Source organism: Ranitomeya variabilis, chromosome 1 (assembly GCF_051348905.1).
Source record: "Ranitomeya variabilis isolate aRanVar5 chromosome 1, aRanVar5.hap1, whole genome shotgun sequence".
NCBI classification, from domain to species: domain Eukaryota; kingdom Metazoa; phylum Chordata; class Amphibia; order Anura; family Dendrobatidae; genus Ranitomeya; species Ranitomeya variabilis.
Genome location: NC_135232.1, coordinates 1,051,552,512 through 1,051,573,171, shown reverse-complemented (window position 1 = coordinate 1,051,573,171; position 20,660 = coordinate 1,051,552,512). Strand labels below are relative to the sequence as shown.

The following is a 20,660-nucleotide window of genomic DNA, read 5'->3' as shown; positions in this document are numbered from 1 at the left end:
ATTGTAATCACATCTGCATATTTGATGTGTAACGATCACAATAACTCCCTTGAGCCCTACTAAATACATAATAAATACATGTGAGTTCAGAGTAGTCCCATAGAGAAATAAATTAAGGGGCTGGAGACAAATGAAAATGAGAAGAAAGCCCCTCATGACTGGGACTGGATGAGAGATTCAGTTTGAAATGCTTAAGGGTTTACAGGGAGGTCAATTGTGGAGTGGAAAAAGGGGGCGGAGGATGAAGGGTATTTAGTGGGAAAGTGCGGGAAAGAGGGGTAATTTTGGGTCAGAATATCCAGAGCGGGATGATGTTTTTAATAAAAAAACATTTCTTGTCACAGTGTCTGTTGGCGGGGGTCAGCAGTGCCACAGGCTGATCGCCTCCATGCCACGCCGCATTGATGCAGTAATAGATGCAATAGGAGCCCCGACCAAGTATTCAGTGCGTTTACTGAACATACATTTCAGTAGGACATTTTGGATTTTAAATTAATTTTTCAAGCTGGTGTTATAAAGTATTCTAATTTACTGAGATAATGACTTTTGGGTTTTCATTGGCTGTAAGCCATAATCATCAACATTAACAGAAATAAACACGTGAAATGGATCACTCTGTAATGACTCTATATAATATATGAGCTTCACTTTTTGTAGTGAAGAACTGAAATAAATTAACTATTTGATATTCTAATTTTGTGAGAAGCACCTGTAATTGGTGTTTTTTTGGAAGGCAAACCTCCAGCCATCTTTGGAGCCCTAGCCTCACAATGCTGTGTTAGGGTAAGTTCACACTACACGTTTTTTTCTGCAGCAAGACCTGATGTCTTGGCAGGAAAGAAGTTGAGAAAAAATCAGGTTTTGCTTGGGTTTTCTTGCGTTTTTTTTGCTGTGTTTATGGCATGCTAGATTTGTCTCTTGTGCATGCTGATAAAGTTTATTGCAAAAAAAAAGTTCTATTCTACCAGGTTTTGGCACTAAAAACACAGCAAAACCAGATACCTGCATTTTTGCTGCAGATTTTCAGTTCGTTTTCACCACCTGTTCATGTCAATGGGTGAAAAAGCTGAAAAAACATGAAAGAAGTGACACTCTCTATTGCGCAAAACACCATGGAAAGCACAAAATACTGCTGACAAAAAAACAAGCTTGTACTATAAAATGCAGCTGAAATTTGGATAAAAAGCATAAAAGCCTAGTGTGAACTTACCCTAAATAATAAATATACATATATATAATTTATATATAATAAATCCATCCACCTCTTGTGTCTCCCCTTTTCCTCATAGATTGTAAGCTTGCGAGCAGGGCCCTCATTCCTCCTGGTATCTGTTTTGAACTGTGATTTCTGTTATGCTGTAATGTCTGTTGTCTGTATAAGTCCCCTCTATAAGTTGTAAAGCGCTGCGGAATATGTTGGCGCTATATAAATAAAATTATTATTATTATTATTATTATTATTAATATACTTGAGACTTTAGCTACAATAAGTGGGAGGGAAGTATTATCGTGTGAAGAAGCATCTCTAACATTTCCAGTATTGTTGTTTGGGGGTTTAATAGGGTTTTTTTTCTTAATTTTATGGAAAAGCAAAAAGTATAATGACATTGGTATTTCCTTATAATACAATAAATCTGCTTGGGGAATAGGGGATCCCATACTGGACTGGTGGGGGGACCTCAGGGAATGCTAATGGAATGGTCCATGGTTCAGCAGAGCACAATACTTGTCCTGACCCGGGCTCTGAAATCCATGTTTCTGCCAGGGAATCACTTGCCTGGATGTTAGATAGACTGTAAGATCAGTAATCATTCGCCTGTAAAAAATGCAAGAAAACCACCTGTAGACTATAGCAGGGACACAACGTGTAGAGCACATTGCATAAATATGTAATACAGAAAAACTATTAAAGGGAATTTGTCACCAAGTCTTTGCTACCACATATAAGAACAGCATGCTGTAGGGGCAGAGACCCTGATTCCAGCGATTTATCACTTACTTTACTGGCTGTGGCAGTTTTGACTAAAAACTGTTTTATCTGCTGCGGATCTACCAGTTTTGTTGAATGCTCAGCTCTGTATAAGGCCGGCGTCACACTCAGCCGTATTTTATGGCCGTAATACGCAGAAATGTTCCAAAAATAGTGATCCGTATGTCATCCGTAGGCAGGGTGTGTCAGCGTATTTTGCGCATGGCATCCTCCGTATTTAATCCGTATGGCATCCGTACTGCAATATTTTCTCGCAGGCTTGCAAAACCGACATCTAATGGATTTATGTGCTCAAATGTTCGTTAAAACATATATACAGTGTGTATATATATATATATGTCACTGAGACACACACACATATATATATATATATTTATATATTATATATACTGTATTTATATTTAATTCAGCGCGAGATATGTGAAAAGCCGGTAATTCAATTGCTGGCTTTTTCTTTCTCCTTCCCAAACCCGACATGATATGAGACATGGTTTACATACAGTAAACCATCTCATATCCCTTTTTTTCCATATTCCACACTACTAATGTTAGTAGTGTGTATGTGCAAAATTTGGGCGCTGTAGCTTGTAAAATAAAGGGTTAAATGGCGGAAAAAATTGGCGTGGGCTCCCGCGCAATTTTCTCCACCAGAGTGGTAAAGCCAGTGACTGAGGACAGATATTAATAGCCTAGAGAGGGTCCATGGTTATTGGCCCCCCCGGCTACAAACATCTGACCCAAGCCACCCCAGAAAAGGCACATCTGGAAGATGCGCCTATTCTGGCACTTGGCCACTCTCTTCCCACTCCCGTGTAGCAGTGGGATATGGGGTAATGAAGGGTTAATGTCACCTTGCTATTGTAAGGTGACATTAAGCCAGATTAATAATGGAGAGGCGTCAATTATGACACCTATCCATTATTAATCCAATACTACGAAATGGTTAATAAAACACACACACATTATTTAAAAGTATTTTAATGAAATAAAGACACAGGGTGTTGTAATATTTTATTATACTGGTAATCCACCTGAAGACCCTCGTTCTGTAACAAAGGAAAAATAAAAAAACAACAATATCTCATACCTTCCGTCGCTCAGGTCAAGTCCCACGAAGTAAATGCATCTGAAGGGGTTAAATCATTTTACAGCCAGGAGCTCTGCTAAAGCAGTGCTCGTGCCTGTAAAAACCTTGGGGAATGAATGGAAAGCAGGGTGACCTGTAGTTACCTTGAGTTGCGGTGATGCGCCCTCTGCTGGATGTCCTCATATGAACTCGAGCGTGGGAACTTTTCCCAGGCTCCAGTTCATGAGGACCGAGATGAGATCCTCAGGCTATGTGCACACGTTGCGGATTTGCCTCTGGAATTTTTAGTGCGGATTCTGCATCTCTTGGCAGAAAACGCAGGTGCGGATTTGATGCGTTTTTATGCAGATTTTGTGCGGATTTGATGCGTTTTTACCCCTGCGGATTTCTATAATGGAATGGGGACAAAAACGCTGCAGAACCGCACAAAATAAGTGACATGCTCCTTCTTTTAATCCGCAGATTTTCCGTGTGGAATTTTCCGCACCATTAGCACAGCATTTTTTTACATTATACTTTAAATCACTTGCTGATCTGCAGCGTTTCTGCACGGAAAAAAAACGCTGCAGATCCGCAGTAAATCCGCAACGTGTGCACATAGCCTCAGACCCCTTGTGAGACCATATGCCGGTGCGGTTGGCCCTGGGTTCCTCCTAATGGAGGACAATGCCAGACCTCATGTGGCTGAAGTGTGTCAGCAGTTCCTGCAAGATGAAGGCATTGAAGCTATGGACTGGCCCGCCCGTTCCCCAGACCCGAATCTGAGCACATCTGGAACATCATGTCTCGCACCATCCACCAACGTCACGTTGCACCACAGACTGTCCAGGAGCTGGCGGATGCTTTAGTCCAGGTGTGGGAGGAGATCCCTCAGCAGACCATCCGCCGCCTCATCAGGAGCATGCCCAGGTGTTGTAGGGAGATCATACAGGCACGTGGAGGCCACACACACTACTGAGCATCATTTTCTTGTCTTGAGGCATTTCCAGTGAAGTTGGATCAGCCTGTAACTTCATTTTCCACTTTGATTTTGAGCATCATTCCAATTCCATACCTCCGTGGGATATTAGTTGTGATTGACGTTGATAATTTTTAGGTTTTATAGTTCTCAACACATTCCACTATGTAATGAATAAAGATTTACAACTGGAATATTTCATTCAGTGATATCTAGAATGTGGGATTTTAGTGTTCCCTTTATTTTGTGAGCAGTGTATATGGGCCTGACTTACAAAGATTCAGCTCGTCAGTTATTAATCACGTGATGTCATAGACCTAATGGAAAAAGGAACAATTAGATGGGTAGAAGGGTAAATTGAGCAATTGTAAGAACACAGTGCTATATAATATGATGACTGCAATGTATTAAGAGAATAAAACTGTAATGGGAGGAGGAGGAAGAGGAGGAGGAGGAGGAGTGCTACTTTAAATACAATCATACATATCCGTATCCCTTTATCTGTTTAGTTACCATTAGGGCATCCACCAAATGATGGACACTTTAATTGAAACCAAGCGCCCCCCATTATAGCTAAGTCATATTAGTTTCCATTACTGTCTTTGGGTCTGACATGTAAAATATAGGACGTCAGGGGTGAATATCGCTATTTATCCTGTGTATTGTGTAAATGGCTCCCAAACAATGAATGATTCTATATAGAACTTTGAAATCACACTCCCTGTTGAGCCTCAACCCTAAAGTACTCCACTTTTTTTTTCTTTTGCTGTTATTTTTTGGTAAAAAAGATGGGGTACTTTAGAGGTCCTTTTACCCAAGTCTCTGAACTCCTTCCTTTACTGAGGGGTCATCAGGGTGGGATGTGGTGGGCACCGTCAGCTTCATCTGCCTAGGCCACCAACACTCCTGGTCCCGGCCCTGGTATACACTGCAATGATTAGATGCAATTCATGACAGAGGCCGCAGCAACAAACAATGTAACGTCAAGCAGATTTTCTCTGAAAGCGCGGAGTGTTACGCTGAATAATCACATTGCGATACAGCTTAAAGGGGTTTTCCGAACTCAAGACAAATTTCTGCAGTCGCTCTATATGTGACTCCTCACACTGTGTATGTGTATTACATGAGCTTATCTGCCTCAATCTTGGAAATCCCCTTTAAAGTGAACAGTGCTTATCAAGTCCTTTATTAGGAAAAATAATAAAAACATTCCAAAATTGTACGCTGCTCAAAAATTATTTAAATTAATATTTGTACATCACAATATAACCCCAAACCAGTAAACATTCAGAGATATCAATCTGTCCAGTTGGGAAGTATTGATTCTGAATCAGTGTGCAATGCTTTGGTGCAAATTAAAATGACAACATGTGCAAAAACTCAGGGTCGACACTGGGTGGTTTAGAGGGAGGACTTGCAGGTCATGTTACCCTGGCGCAGAGGGCGCTGTCGGACCACCTCATGCGGCTGTCTGAAATGTCTCCCAATGGGCAGCATTTTGACACCCCTAATGCTATGTGCACAATTTCAGGATTTTTTGCCACATACATATGCATCCCATCATTTTTAATACATTCCGCAATTTTTGTGCCCATGCTGTGTTTTTTTGTGCAAAAAAAAGCATCGTGGTAAAAAACGCAGCATGTTCATAAATTTTGCAGATTTTTTGCGTTTTTGCAGCTATTTATTGCATTGGGAAGCCCCGGAGAAAAACACGAAAAATCCGCGAAAAAAAAAGCGGAAAAAACACGTGCGGACTTCCTGCAGAAAAAGTCCGGCTTTGTTCAGCAAAATTCTGCACACTTTCCTGAACGTGTGCATATAGCCTAAGGCCGGCGTCACACTAGCGAGTTTTACGGACGTAAGAGCGCAGAAAATACGTCCGTAAAACTCGCCAAACAAACGGCACAATTATTCTCAATGGGGCTGCTCCTATCAGCCGTATATTACGGTTCAGTATTATACGGCTTTCTACGGCCGTACAAAATCGCAGCATGTTGCGTTTGTCAGCGTATTGCGCAAAAAAAACGCCAATGAAAGTCTATGGGGGCGAGAAAAATACGGATTCCACATGGACCAGCAGTGTGACTTGCGAGAAATACGCAGCGGTGTTAGTGAAAAGTCGGTAATTCAATTGCCGGCTTTTCATTTCTCCTGCCTAAACCCGACATGATATGAGACATGGTTTACATACAGTAAACCATCTCATATCCCCCTTTTTTTTGCATATTCCACACTACTAATGTTAGTAGTGTGTATGTGCAAAATGTGGGCGCTGTAGCTGCGAAAATAAAGGGTTAAATGGCGGAAAAAATTGGCGTGGGCTCCCGCGCAATTTTCTCCGCCAGAGTGGTAAAGCCAGTGACTGAGGGCAGATATTAATAGCCAGGAGAGGGTCCATGGTTATTGGCCCCCCCTGGCTACAAACATCTGCCCTCAGCCACCCCAGAAAAGGCACATCTGGAAGATGCGCCTATTCTGGCACTTGGCCACTCTCTTCCCACTCCCTGTAGCGGTGGGATATGGGGTAATGAAGGGTTAATGCCACCTTGCTATTGTAAGGTGACATTAAGCCAGATTAATAATGGAGAGGCGTCAATGATGACACCTATCCATTATTAATCCAATTGTCTGAATTTTTTGTGTGGTTTCTTTTATCTATTTTATTACCAATCACTAAAGCTAACCCTCACCTAGGCCTAACCCTAAATGTATATTTAACCCTAACCTTAGCCCAAGCCCGCTTAGTCTCTTGATTGCTGCCAATGCAGAGAGCAGCAGCTGTGATGAGTTGGTCTGCGCTCTGCATAGGCAGTGGTGGCAGTGACCGAGCTGACAGAGCAGCCGCATATTCATATAAGGAACTTAGCCCCTATTAACACCCCCAAAAAAACAACCTACTGGTACCGCCCCTGTCATGGTTCCCAATGGCAAGGGAACGTCAGAGAACTTAAATAACAGACTAGCTCTTGGGTGATGGAATCTCGAGCTGACCGTGAGCTAAACCTACCACACAACTAACAGTGGCCGGGTGACGTACCTACGTTTTATCCCTAGACGCCCAGCGCCAGCCGGAGAACTAACTAACCCTAATAGAGGAAAAAAACAGACCTGGCTTACCTCTAGGGAAATTCCCCCAAAAAGGAGACAGAAGCCCCCCACATATATTGACGGTGAGTTCAGAGGAAAAGACATACGCAGTATGAAGGTAGGTTCAGCAAAGCGAGGTCCGCTTACTAGATAGTAAGAAGATACAATAGGGAACTTCACGGTCAGCTGAAAACCCTATTAAAATACCATCCAGAAATTACTTTAAGACTCATGTGTCAACTCATGACACCGGAGTGGTAATTTCGGCCCACAAGAGCTTCCAGCTACAGAAACATAACATAACTGTGAACTGGAACAAAAATGCAAACAAACTTAGGACTAAGAGTCCAACTTAGCTGATAGTAGTCTAGAAGCAGGAACATGCAACAGAAAGGCTCTGGTTACATTGATGGCCGGCACTAGAATAACTGAGCAGCAAGGCTAAATAGGATACTCCCATATCCTGATGGAAACAGGTGAACAGAGAAAGTGAAGCACACAAATCCAGTACCACCAGTGACCACCGGGGGAGCCCAAAAACCAAATTCACAACACGCCCCTAAGTATCCACCGCCCTAAGTACAGCATATTAGGTGACAAGAGACAAAATGTGGGGTGAATGAGCCTGTGTATAAGGCCATTGGGACTGATATCCATTTGCCTAACAAGTTTTTGGCCAACAGCAACCAAAACTGCATAGTGAGCATTATCCCAACCCACCAATAGGGGGCGGAAGCCCTACAGGAGCCCAGAGCAGCATGAACCCTAAATATGGCCCTATCTGGGTAATAAGGCTTTCACCCTGAGAAGCAAAGGATCAAACCCCCATGAATGTGAATACTTGGTTTGTTAATACTGGGAATGTTAGAGATGCTTCTTCACACGATAATACTTCCCTCCCACTTATTGTAGCTAAAGTCTCAAGTAGATTTATTATTTAGGGTAAGTTCACGCTAGGCATTTTTTAATGCTTTTTTATCCAACTTTCAGCTGCATTTTATAGTACCAGCTTGTTTTTTTTGTCATAAGTATGTTGCGCTTTCCATGGTGTTTTGCGCAATAGAGCGTGTCACTTCTTTCACACAGTGTCTACATAATTTATACACAGCATCATTGCCTCCTATTTGATGTACACACCATTCTGTGTCTCTTATATGATGTAAGACAAAAAAGGCAAAGCGCTCCTTGTGGAAATCTGTATATCTAGCTTCAACACCAACTCTGTGACCATTCTTGACCTAAACCCAATTGAGCATCTCTAAAGAGACCTGACATGGCTGTCCACCAACGTTCACCATCCAACCTGACAGAAATGGGAGAGGATCTGCATGGAAGAATGGCAGAGGATCCCCAAATCCAGGTGTGAAAAACTTGTTGCATCATTCCCAAGAAGACTCATGGCTGTACTAGCTCAAACGGGTGAACACCTCCAGTGGAGGACGCGATAGCAGGGAAGATGAAGATCGGTCTCAGGAGCGCAGAAAGAAGACTCGAACACCAGGTTGTATTTGAACCACAACGCGTTTCAATGGATAACACCGTCTTCATCAGGTGGGCAGGTTATTAGTGGTGACAAAGAGGCAGTATTTAAATAAACATCAACCAGTCGCAAATTTTTAATTATCTATTATACCTACACATTAGCATATGTAATTGTAATAGCTGTGCGACTGGTTGATGTTTATTTAAATACTGCCTCTTTGTCACCACTAATAAACTGCCCACCTGATGAAGACGGTGTTATCCATTGAAACGCGTTGTGGTTCAAATACAACCTGGTGTTCGAGTCTTCTTTCTGCGCTCCTGAGACCGATCTTCATTTTCCTTACTTTCTATTATCTATCACTGTTTTATAGTCCACATATTTTGTGGCTTGTATATACCTTGTACTACCATGATTACACTATGGTATTGTCTTTTATGTTGTTATTTGCTTATAATTGCTCTTTGCACTTGTCACTTTTTGCACTTATCACTTTAGTTAGGCTTATAGGTATGGGATGTTTTTATCTCCTTTGATATACATATATAGTTTTTGCACTATTCTTCTGGACCCCATAGGGGTTTCTTTCTCCATACATTTTTTCTAACTTGACCTTCCCAACATGTGCGCATGTTCACTGTGGCTGGAATCCTGATACATTCTCGTGGGCCTCCGTAATGTCCAACGGGTGATATGACGTCATGGGTATTCCCCCTTCACCCGCTGAGACATGTGTGCGGCTTGCGAGGATGTGTCATTTGGGGCCTGCACATGCGCCATCTATTGCCGGGGAGATTGCTACAAGCGGCGGGTATATATATCATACCTATTGGTACGCCGTCTGGTATCCATACTTTAGTGCGCATGCGCGGGTGACGATTTACGGCAGTGACGACATGTATGACGTCTGTCATGTTAATGTGCGCACGCTCCGCCTACGTGAATTAGCAGTGGGAACAGCTGTGCCTTTGGCATATAAGCATTCGTTAATGACACACATACACAGCCCCCGGAGGAAGGCCACGCGAAACGCGCGTCGGGGCTGCTGTGGAGCACACACTGACAGATATTACCATGGGTAAATTGAGCGACCTTTAAAGGGGTCCTTTACATTTTATACTTTGCGGGATTGGATCAAGGTTATGAAGTATTTCAGGCCCATTATTTACACTGAGGTCTTGGCATATCCATTTATACCCTGCCTTATGGAATAGGCTTTGGATTGTGTATGGTAACAGTGGATACGGACTGTGCCTTTGGTGGTTTGCTCACTTGCTCATTCTGTTATTGCAGTTGTGGTGCTTCCCCCACATGAGTTGATGTCTGTGCTTTTCATGTCTGTTGTTACACTGGTTATTACCATTATGATGACTATGTATTTATTAATAAAATATCTATTTTGTTAAAATTGGTTTGGACATATACTCCTTCGGTTCTGTGTAGGATTTATAGCACTACAAAAAGTGTAGCCTAAACCTAACTGACAACTGGGCGTCGCTATTCCTCTTCCCCCAGGGATGTGTTGTTACAGTCTGATATTGTGAGAGATAATGGTACACTGCCAGACTGTTAATAGAAGAATAGAGACAATTTATTCAATTAAAGCCGCATTCACACATCTGTGTGTCGCAGTCCGAGTACAGACGTCATTCACAAACTGGCCACAGTTATTTTGACCCCAAATTAACAACCTCATAAGTGGCGCACCGCCTTGTGAGATGCAGGGCCTAGTATCTCGGAGGATGGTTCAGTCACAGTGACTCCGATGGCTCTAACAATCTCTAGGTTCGGTGGCAATTATAAAGGAGGAGACGACGGATATATGAGACTGTGAGTTATGTTGTTGCCCGCAAAGTATGAGGCTGCAGACGAAAGAAGCATACACCGGGCTGTCGTGCAAACTTGAAAGATGAACTTTACTGAATATTTGTAGCAATCCTTATATTTTTCAATATAACCGTCATGGGTAGCCGATAATTTTTTATTACAATTGCGACGGTCAAAGCCTTTTCTCGGTCCCGGACTTGGGAGGATGGTGGTAACTTTTCATTTGACTTACTGTGCTGCATGAAGGGGGAGGATCAAACTGACCTTAATCAGATCGGAGTATCCAGGGAATCTGCTGCGCAGTTCTGCAGTTCCTTCTCTTGTCTCAGCACTCTGTTGCTGCATAACGCGGAAGACTCCGAATAGGGTGCTATTTGTACACCCCACTTGTCCCAATCCAGGAGCCCCAATTTTCTACCTCCTCTCCCCACCAAAACCGTCCATAAAGCCCTGTTTGTCCCGCACGCACCACCTCCAACTGCCATTTATCTTCAAATCAGAAAAACACGTTGCAATGCCAAACTAAGGCACAAGAGGGCAGTATAGTACTACAAGTTGTAATACCAAAACAAGGCTGGAGAGGGCAGCAGAGAATTAAATAGTTTACCTCCTCCCAAGGCAAGACAAGGAGTCGGTGTCGCAAGTGTAATCATGTAAGGAATAGAGAACACACCATATGATATATAACATACATTAGTAATGGCTTTCCTGGTCACTACATAAGCATATACAGTATGAGGCTGTAAGTTCAGGACAGGACACCTGGGGCCGGTCAGTGAATAACTGTCTGTACTCAGCCTGTGACACATGGATGTGCTGCTGCTCTCTCTTCCTCCAGATGTATGTGATATGTCCGAAGGCGGGTAGAGTGAAGCCAGCGCTGATTTGCTATAGGGATGCCGACACTGCTGGAACGGCGCCGTAACCGGAGGTGAGTATACATTTTATTAATTTAAAAGGGGAAAACATTTGGATTGAGAAGGGGTTGTCTGACTAGTGGACAACATATTTAAGCAAGGTGTGTAACAAGTAAAGCAAAATTCTGCACGACCTGTCAGTGTTCTATTATTCGGGTTGAGGACACTTATTGTATGTGGGCTAGTGAATTGTGTGTGCCAGGGCTGCTTTTTAGTCCCAGTCCGGCCCTTAATCACCCCCATTATCTGAATGCAAGTAAGAGTGTGAACTTGTGCTAATTGTGCAGTAACACGTTGTCATCTCTGCTCCGTCCTGTCTTCCAGCACAGGGTTAAAATTGCTCCGACTCCATTTCTGGCTTCATGGCTTGATCATAGATGCTGGATCCTGATTCCCAAGAAAATCTCCCCAACCCAAGATTGTGAAAGAAACACACCAAACACTTTTATTGGATGATAAATTGACCGAATTTTATTCCAAATCTCATTATTATTATTTCTGTCAGTGTCTCAAATTTAGAATCAGCCAATTACTATGAAAGAGACACTGAAAATGGCATAACCTCCGACTCACGAAGAATCATCCTTCAGCACTCAGGAGAGGAAAAACCCCATGGTGGAAACCTCTAGGGAACGATGGCTGGAGGACTGCCCTTCCCTTGGGCTTAGAAGGTTAATGCCGACACATAACAGCAAATTGTACCAGAATTTGTACATTGTGTCATATTTGGTATGGAGAAGCCTAATGCGACCTCTCCAGGCCGTACACATAAAGGTGAAGGCGGCGAGTACCGGACGTGAGGGAGATCTGTCTGCAACATCTGTCACCCCATTGATCGCTAGGGTTAGTTTGATCTGGCTGGCTAGGCGGTATGGCGGATCGGGCTGGCTAGGCGGTATGGCTGATCTGGCTGGCTAGGCGGTATGGATGATCTGGCTGGCTAGGCGGTGTCCCCTTCCTCCCATTGATTGTGGAGTGATGAAGCTCCAGGTCTCCAGACACATCAAGTACGGCTCCTCATACGGCTGAATGACTGGTGGTTCTGGAATCTTCTCCTGTATCATAGATGTATGTGTTTATGACATCAGCACAGTTGCCGTAGTTACCACAGATGTTTATTGCTGATTGTTCATTGGCTAGAAAGTCCCTCTCAGTGTTCCAAAGAATTAACCCTTGAATGCCTGGCATTGTGCCTTTCTCCATAAGTCTGTAAAATAAACTTTTCACTAGGCAGGACCATTATCAATATTTTATCATTACTATATTTTAAAGTTACCACACTAAAAAAGTCTGAATTGTAATAACATCTACAGATTTGATGTGTAACGATCACAATAATTCCCTTAAGCCATACTAAATACATAAACGCACAATATGAGTACAGAGCAGTCCCATAGAGAAATAAATTAAGGGGCTGGAGACAAATGAAAATGAGAAGAAAGCCCCTCATGACTGGGACTGGATGAGAGGTTCAGTTTGGAATGCTTAAAGGGAAGGTGCCATCAAAAAAATTTTTTTTACAGCAAATGAAAAAATGTAAAGAATTAATAATTACATTTTGTTAAAAAATATCATAATTTGTTTATAACTTAGTAAAATATGAAAAATAATTTTAATAGGTTTGGCATTTCCAGTTTTAAACACTGGGGGGAGCAGCTACTGAAATTGGACAAAAATCTAGTGTACAACTAGCTCACATTACTGCACTGCAGTAATTATGGGCGGAGTCGGCTGACATGGCTGTGATGTCTCCTCTCCTCCCCTTCTGGGTGTTTGCTAAGGGATAAGAGCAGATGAGATTTAGGAACACATTGAGCAGCCATTTTCTTAGTGACTGCAAAGTTATACTGACAAGTAAACAGTCACAGAGGATGGCAGGCAGCAAGGATTCTGGGAGATATATGGTGGAGGGAGCAGGGTGACATCAGTACAGAGTATTTCAGGAGAGCAGTGTGCTGGTCTATGGGGGGCACCCTGTTCGGTGTGCGGAGCAGCCAGGGATTTACATAGAACGCTGTCTTTCATACACATGGATGGACCGTCTGCTCCACAAAAATCCAGGAAACATTTCTGCTGATTGATGGCCTGTTCTGATCCAGACATTGCATGCAAAGACCCCATTCCTCTCCTCAGATCCTGGCTTCTCCATCCTGTCCTGGCAATGTGTGAAAGCGAGGTGACAGGCGCAGTACGGGGTGATGCTGGGAAGCAGGTTGGGGGGAAATGTAGCCATATACTAAAGATAAAAATGAGACCCTTCTATTTAGCTGCTTCACCAGCCCTCCCCTGACTGCACCGAACTGGAGGTCATGCTGCCCCATCTATTACCCCAGACCCGCGTGCAGGTGCTCAGCCAAAACCACCCTAGAATGGGTCCCCTTTCTTAAGATAATACCGCCATATACATCACACACAATACCGCCATATACTTCTAAGTCATATAGATCTCCCATAATACCGCCACATAGATCACCCATAATACCGCCACATAGATCACCCATAATACCGCCACATCGATCACCCATAATACCGCCATATAGATCACCCATAATGCTGCCATATACACTCACCGGCCACTTTATTAGGTACACCATGCTAGTAACGGGTTGGACCCCTTTTGCCTTCAGAACTGCCTCAATTCTTCGTGGCATAGATTCAACAAGGTGCTGGAAGCATTCCTCAGAGATTTTGGTCCATATTGACATGATGGCATCACACAGTTGCCGCAGATTTGTCGGCTGCACATCCCAAAGATGCTCCATACAAGGCAGGATGGATCCATGCTTTCATGTTGTTTACGCCAAATTCTGACCCTACCATCCGAATGTCGCAGCAGAAATCGAGACTCATCAGACCAAGCAACGTTTTTCCAATCTTCTACTGTCCAATTTCGATGAGCTTGTACAAATTGTAGCCTCAGTTTCCTGTTCTTAGCTGAAAGGAGTGGTACCCGGTGTGGTCTTCTGCTGCTGTAGCCCATCTGCCTCAAAGTTCGACGCACTGTGCGTTCAGAGATGCTCTTAGGCCTACCTTGGTTGTAACGGGTGGCGATTTGAGTCACTGTTGCCTTTCTATCAGCTCGAACCAGTCTGCCCATTCTCCTCTGACCTCTGGCATCAACAAGGCATTTCCGCCCACAGAACTGCCGCTCACTGGATTTTTTTTCTTTTTCGGACCATTCTCTGTAAACCCAAGAGATGGTTGTGCGTGAAAATCCCAGTAGATCAGCAGTTTCTGAAATACTCAGACCAGCCCTTCTGGCACCAACAACCATGCCACGTTCAAAGGCACTCAAATCACCTTTCTTCCCCATACTGATGCTCGGTTTGAACTGCAGGAGATTGTCTTGACCATGTCTACATGCCTAAATGCACTGAGTTGCCGCCATGTGATTGGCTGATTAGAAATTAAGTGTTAACAAGAAGTTGGACAGGTGTACCTAATAAAGTGGCCGGTGAGTGTACTTCTCTCATACCACCATATACTTCTCACACAATACCACCATATACTTCTCACATACTGTCATATAGATCACACACAATACCACCATGTAGATCACACATAAAACCACCATATAATTCTCACATACTACTGCCACATAATCACACATAATCCCAAAATATAGTTCTCATATAATACCGTCATATAGTTTTCACATCATTCCACAACACTGATCAAACATAATACCACCAAATAGATCACATATAATACCGTCATATAGATGACACAATGCCATAATACAGATCACACATAATACTTGGCGGCATCATGTGTGATCTATATGGCAGTATTATGTAATAAATATATATGGCCGCATAATGTGTGGTCTTTATGGGAGTATTATGTGATAAATATATATGCCGCCGCATTATATGTGATCCATATGGCATTGTGCTGGTCTAGGGGGTCACAGAGAGAGGTATGGTGGAAGGAGCAGGGTGACAGGAGCACAGAGTATTTCAGGAGAGCAGTGTGCTGGTCTATGGGGGGAGTGTGCTCACACAACTGTATACTTAGCCTTTACTGGCTATTGAAATGGGGGACCTCCCCCCCTCCAAAAAAAAAAAAGATGTGGGGTCCCCTATAATTAATAACCAGTAAATGCTATGCAGACTGCTGCGGGCTGACATTAATAGCTTAGGAAGGGGCCATGGATATGGTCCCCCCACAGGCTAAAAACATCAGCTCTCGGCCGCCTGTTAGATGCGCCTTTTCTGGCGCTTTGCCTGGCAATTCCCACTTGCTCTGTAGCGGTAGCAAGTGGGGTTCATATTTGTGGGGTTGATGTCACCTTTATATTGTCCGGTAACATCAAGCCCACGGCTTACTAATGGAGAGGCGTCTATAAGACAAGTATCCATTACTAATCCTGTAGTTGTATTGTAAATACACAGCCAGAATAAAGTCCTTTATTAATCTTAATTAAACCATAATCCCCGACTCCCTCGTCTCCTGCAACAAAAATAATAAACCACAATGGGGAAAGACATGCAGGGGGAGAGGAGAGCATAGGAGGGAGAGCGACCCATGGGGAGAGAGGAGTGTACAGGAGAGAATTAGATACTGACTGCTGAGCTGTGTATCTAATACTTTCTGGTGTATTTAAACCTGTCCTGTGTATCTACTCCTGTCCTGTGTGATACTGACTGCTGAGCCGTGTATCTACTCCTGTCCTGTGTGATACTGACTGCTGAGTTGTGTATCTAATCCTGTCCAGTGTGATACTGACTACTGAGCTATGTATCTAATCCTGTCCTGTGTGATACTGACTGCTGAGCTGTGTATCTAATCCTGTCCTGTGTGATACTGACTACTGAGCTGTGTATCTAATCCTGTCCTGTGTGATACTGACTGCTGAGCCGTGTATCTAATCCTATCTTGTGTGATACTGTTTGCTATACAGGACAGGATTAGATACCCAGGACAGGATTAGATAGACAACTCACCAGTCAGTATCACACAGGACAGGATTAGATACACAGGACAAGATTAGATACACAGGGCAGAGGTAGGAGTGGTAGGTGGTATATCGGCCAACGGGTCTGCCACTATTAGCTGTACACAGGGGCGTTGCTAGGGTCAGAAAAGATTGGGGGCCCAAGACAAAGAGTTGCCCCCAACCCCCTCTTAATTTTTTTTTAACTCTTCAGATAAAACAGTGCTAACTCTCTGAGAACAGATAATGTAGTAGATGTCACCTGCAGTCCTATGTAACACCAGAGATAGCAGTGATAATTCTCTGAGTACAGATAATTTTGTATATATCACATGCAGTCCTATGTAACACCACAGATAGACATAGCATTTCAGAGTAAGACTATGATCACATGCAGCATTTTTTTCAGTAGCCAAAACCTTTTCTATTAGCAGTAAAAATGTTGCATTCAAAACACCTGTTTTTCAGCTTGTTTTGTGGTGTTCTTCACACTTTTTTCAGCTTTTTTTTGGAGTGAGGATGTTTGTTTTGTCTACAGTATGTTTAAGGCCACGTTCACACGCTGAGTGTTTGGTCAGTATTTCACATCAGCATATGTAAGCCAAAACCAGGAGGGTGAGAAATACAGAAGTGCTGACGGGTTTCTCAGGCTATGTGAACACGTTGTGGATTCTGCTGTGGATCTACAGCAGTTTTCCATGCGTTGTATAGCACCATGTAAACGTATGGAAAACAAAATCCGCAGAGCACATGCGGCGGAAAATACCGGGCGGAAACGCTGCGGGTTACATTCAGCAGCAGCATGTCAATTCTTTGTGCGGATTCCGCAGCGTTTTACACCTGCTCCATAATAGGAATCCGCAGGTGTAAAAATGCTGTTGAAAACCGCACAAAAACCGCGGTAATTCCACGATAAATCCGCGGTAAATCTGCAGGTAAAACGCAGGCCTGAGTTCTCTGTAAACAGATGCAGATTCTGTGCGGAAAATTCCGCAGGCCAATCCGTAACGTGTGCACATACCCTTAATGGTTGGTAGGGGATCAAATACTTATTTCTCACTGCAAAATGCAAATACATTTATCCAATTTATACAATGTGATTTTCTGGATCTTATTTTTTATATTTTATCTCTCAATGTTAAAATTAACCTACCCTTAAAATTATAGACTGTTCATGTCTGTCAGTGGGCAAACTTACAAAATCAGTAAGGGATCAAATAATTATTTCCTTCACTGTACATTTTGTGCTCACTCCTAGGCGCCAGCTTTTCTCTACCATCACATGGTTGTCTCCCTAATCTTTTGTATTAATAAATATTTTTTTTATTTTTTTCATTAATTTGGACTTCCTTGATTGTTGTTTTTACTATTTTCGTTTTTGTATAAGCCCATGAAGGCAGGGTCTTCTCTCCTCTGTACCCATCTGTCACTGTTAGTTTCTTTGTTGTAATTTATATTTATATTTTGTATGTAGCTCATTTTCACATGTACAGCACCATGGAATCAATGGTGCTCTAAAAATAAATAAATAAATAAATAATAATAATAATAATAATAATAATAATAATAATAAATGTAAAAAAAAAGTTGATACATGTAGTATTAGTATTCTACCACTAGGTGGCAGTGATGGCTCACTAATGAATTCTAGCTGTACTCTGTATGTAGTTTTATATTCATGAATTGGTCCACTTTTAGGCTATGTGCACACGATGCGGAATGGGGTGCATAATTTTCTGCACAAAATCTGCATCTCCTGGCAGAATCCGCAGGTGCAGATTTGCTGCGGATTTTGTGAGGTTTTTATGCGGAATTGATGCGGATTTTCTGCGGTTTATACCACTGCGGATTTCTTTAATGGAAGGGTGCAGAAACGCTTCAGATCTGCACAAAAGAAGTGCATTTCCGCGCGGATTTTTCCACACCATCTGCACAGTTTTTTTTTTCACATTGATTTACATTGTACTGTAAATCACAGTGCGGATCTGCAGCGTTTCTGCACGGAAAAATCCGCTGCGGATCCGCAGGAAATCCGCATCGTATGCACATAGCCTTAAAGGGAATCTGTCACCAGGTTTTTGCTACAAAGGGTACATTTCCACTGGCGAGGAAAACGGACGAGTGCAATCCGATAAAAAATCGGATTGCACTCGGACCAATGTTATTCAATAGGTGTCTTTTCATTTGCGACTTTTTTCTCGGCCGAAATCGGACTGAGAAAAAAATCGCAACTTGCTGCGATTTGCTGCGAGTCTCGGACGAGACTCGCCAATGCAAGTCAATGGGTGCGAGAAAAAAATCGCACAGCACTCGCACCATGCGACTTCTGTCCGATTTTTACGCACCGGTGTCCTTTGAAAAGCCGGCAATTCAGCGCGGTGTACAGTAAAATCACACTGACAGGTTAGAATAGAGTAGATATATGCACATAGAATGTGTGTATATACATATATATATGTCAGTGAGACACCTATATATGTATATTTATATTTAATGCAGCGCTAGATAGCATAAAAGCCGCTAATTCAATTGCCGGCTTTTGCTCTCTCCTTCACAAACCCGACATGATATGAGACATGGTTTACATACAGTAAACCATCTCATATCCCTTTTTTTTTCATATTCCACATTACTAATGTTAGTAGTGTGTATGTGCAAAATTTGGCCGCTGTAGCTGCTCAAATAAAGGGTTAAATGGCGGAAAAAATTGGCGTGGGCTCCCGCGCAATTTTCTCCGCCAGAGTGGTAAAGCCAGTGACTGAGGGCAGATATTAATAGCCTAGAGAGGGTCCATGGTTATTGGCCCCCCCGTGGCTACAAACATCTTCCCCCAGCCACCCCAGAAAAGGCACATCTGGAAGATGCGCCTATTCTGGCACTTGGCCACTCTCTTCCCACTCCCGTGTAGCGGTGGGATATGGGGTAATGAAGGGTTAATGCCACCTTGCTATTGGAAGGTGACATTAAGCCAGATTAATAATGGAGAGGCGTCAATTATGACACCTATCCATTATTAATCCAATTGTTTGAAAGGGTTAAAAAACACACACACACACACATACGATTTAAAGGTATTTTAATGAAAGAAACACAGCGGTTGCTTTAATATTTTATTGCTCTCTCAATCCATTTGCAGACCCTCGCTTGGCAAAACAATAAACACACAATATACATACCTTCTGCTGACCCGTCACGTCCCACGAAGTAATCCATCTGAAGGGGTTAAAATAATTTACAAGTAGGAGCCCTGCAAATGCAGCTGTGTGCTCGTGCTTGTAATTCCCCGGCGAATGAAGGAAATGTAGGTCATTGACCTACATTTTCTTCAGTCGCGGTGATGCGCCCCCTGGTGGATGTCCTCATATGACCTGGAGCGTGGGAAAAAGTTCCCAGGCTGCAGTTCATGAGAACATCCAGCAGGGGCGCATCACCGCGACTGAATGTAAGTATAGATCACTCTGCTTTCCTTTCAGCACCCGGGGATTACAGACACGAGCGTGTGGTTTATCGCAGCTCGTGCCTGTAATATTAGTTAACCCCTTCAGATGGATTACCTCGTTGGACGTGACGGGTCAGCAGAAGGTATGTATCTTGTGCGTTTATTATTTTGCCAAGCGAGGGCCTTGAAATGGATTGAGAGAGCAATAAATTATTAAAACAACCGCTGTGTTTATTTCATTAAAATACTTTTAAATCACGTGTGTGTGTTTTTTAACCCTTTCAAACAATTGGATTAATGATGGATAGGTGTCATAATTGACGCCTCTCCATTATTAATCTGGCTTAATGTCACCTTCCAATAGCAAGGTGGCATTAACCCTTCATTACCCCATATCCCACCACTACAGGGAGTGGGAAGAGAGTGGCCAAGTGCCAGAATAGGCGCATCTTCCAGATGTGCCTTTTCTGGGGTGGCTGGGGGCAGATGTTTGTAGCCACGGGGGGGCCAATAACCATGGACCCTCTCCTGGCTATTAATATCTGCCCTCAGTCACTGGCTTTACCACTCTGGTGGAGAAAATTGCGCGGGAGCCCACGCCATTTTTTTCCGCCATTTAACCCTTTATTTGAGCAGCTACAGCGGCCAAATTTTGCACATACACACTACTAAGGCTACGTTCACATTTGCGTTGTGCGCCGCAGCGTCGGCGCCGCAGCGCACAACGCAAACAAAAACGCGGCAAAACGCACGCTAAAACGCTGCGTTTTGCGCCGCATGCGTCGTTTTTGCCCGCAAGTTGGACGCAAAAAAAATGCAACTTGAAGCGTTTCTTGCGTCCAACGCTTGCGGCCATGCGGCGCAAAACGCAGCACAACGCATGTCCATGCGCCCCCATGTTAAGTATAGGGGCGCATGACGCATGCGGCGCCG

The 20,660-nt window shown here is 43.2% G+C and overlaps 1 long non-coding RNA gene across 1 annotated transcript in view; it reads right to left on the bottom strand.

Moving 5' to 3' along the window:
• Positions 1-4,141: 4,141 nt before the first annotated feature.
• LOC143785666 (uncharacterized) overlaps positions 4,142-20,660 on the bottom strand; it is a 50,749-nt gene continuing 34,230 nt past the window's right edge. Inside the window, exon 3 of the long non-coding RNA XR_013218052.1 lies at positions 4,142-4,352. This is a non-coding gene — a long non-coding RNA (uncharacterized LOC143785666). The remainder of the gene's footprint in view (positions 4,353-20,660) is intronic.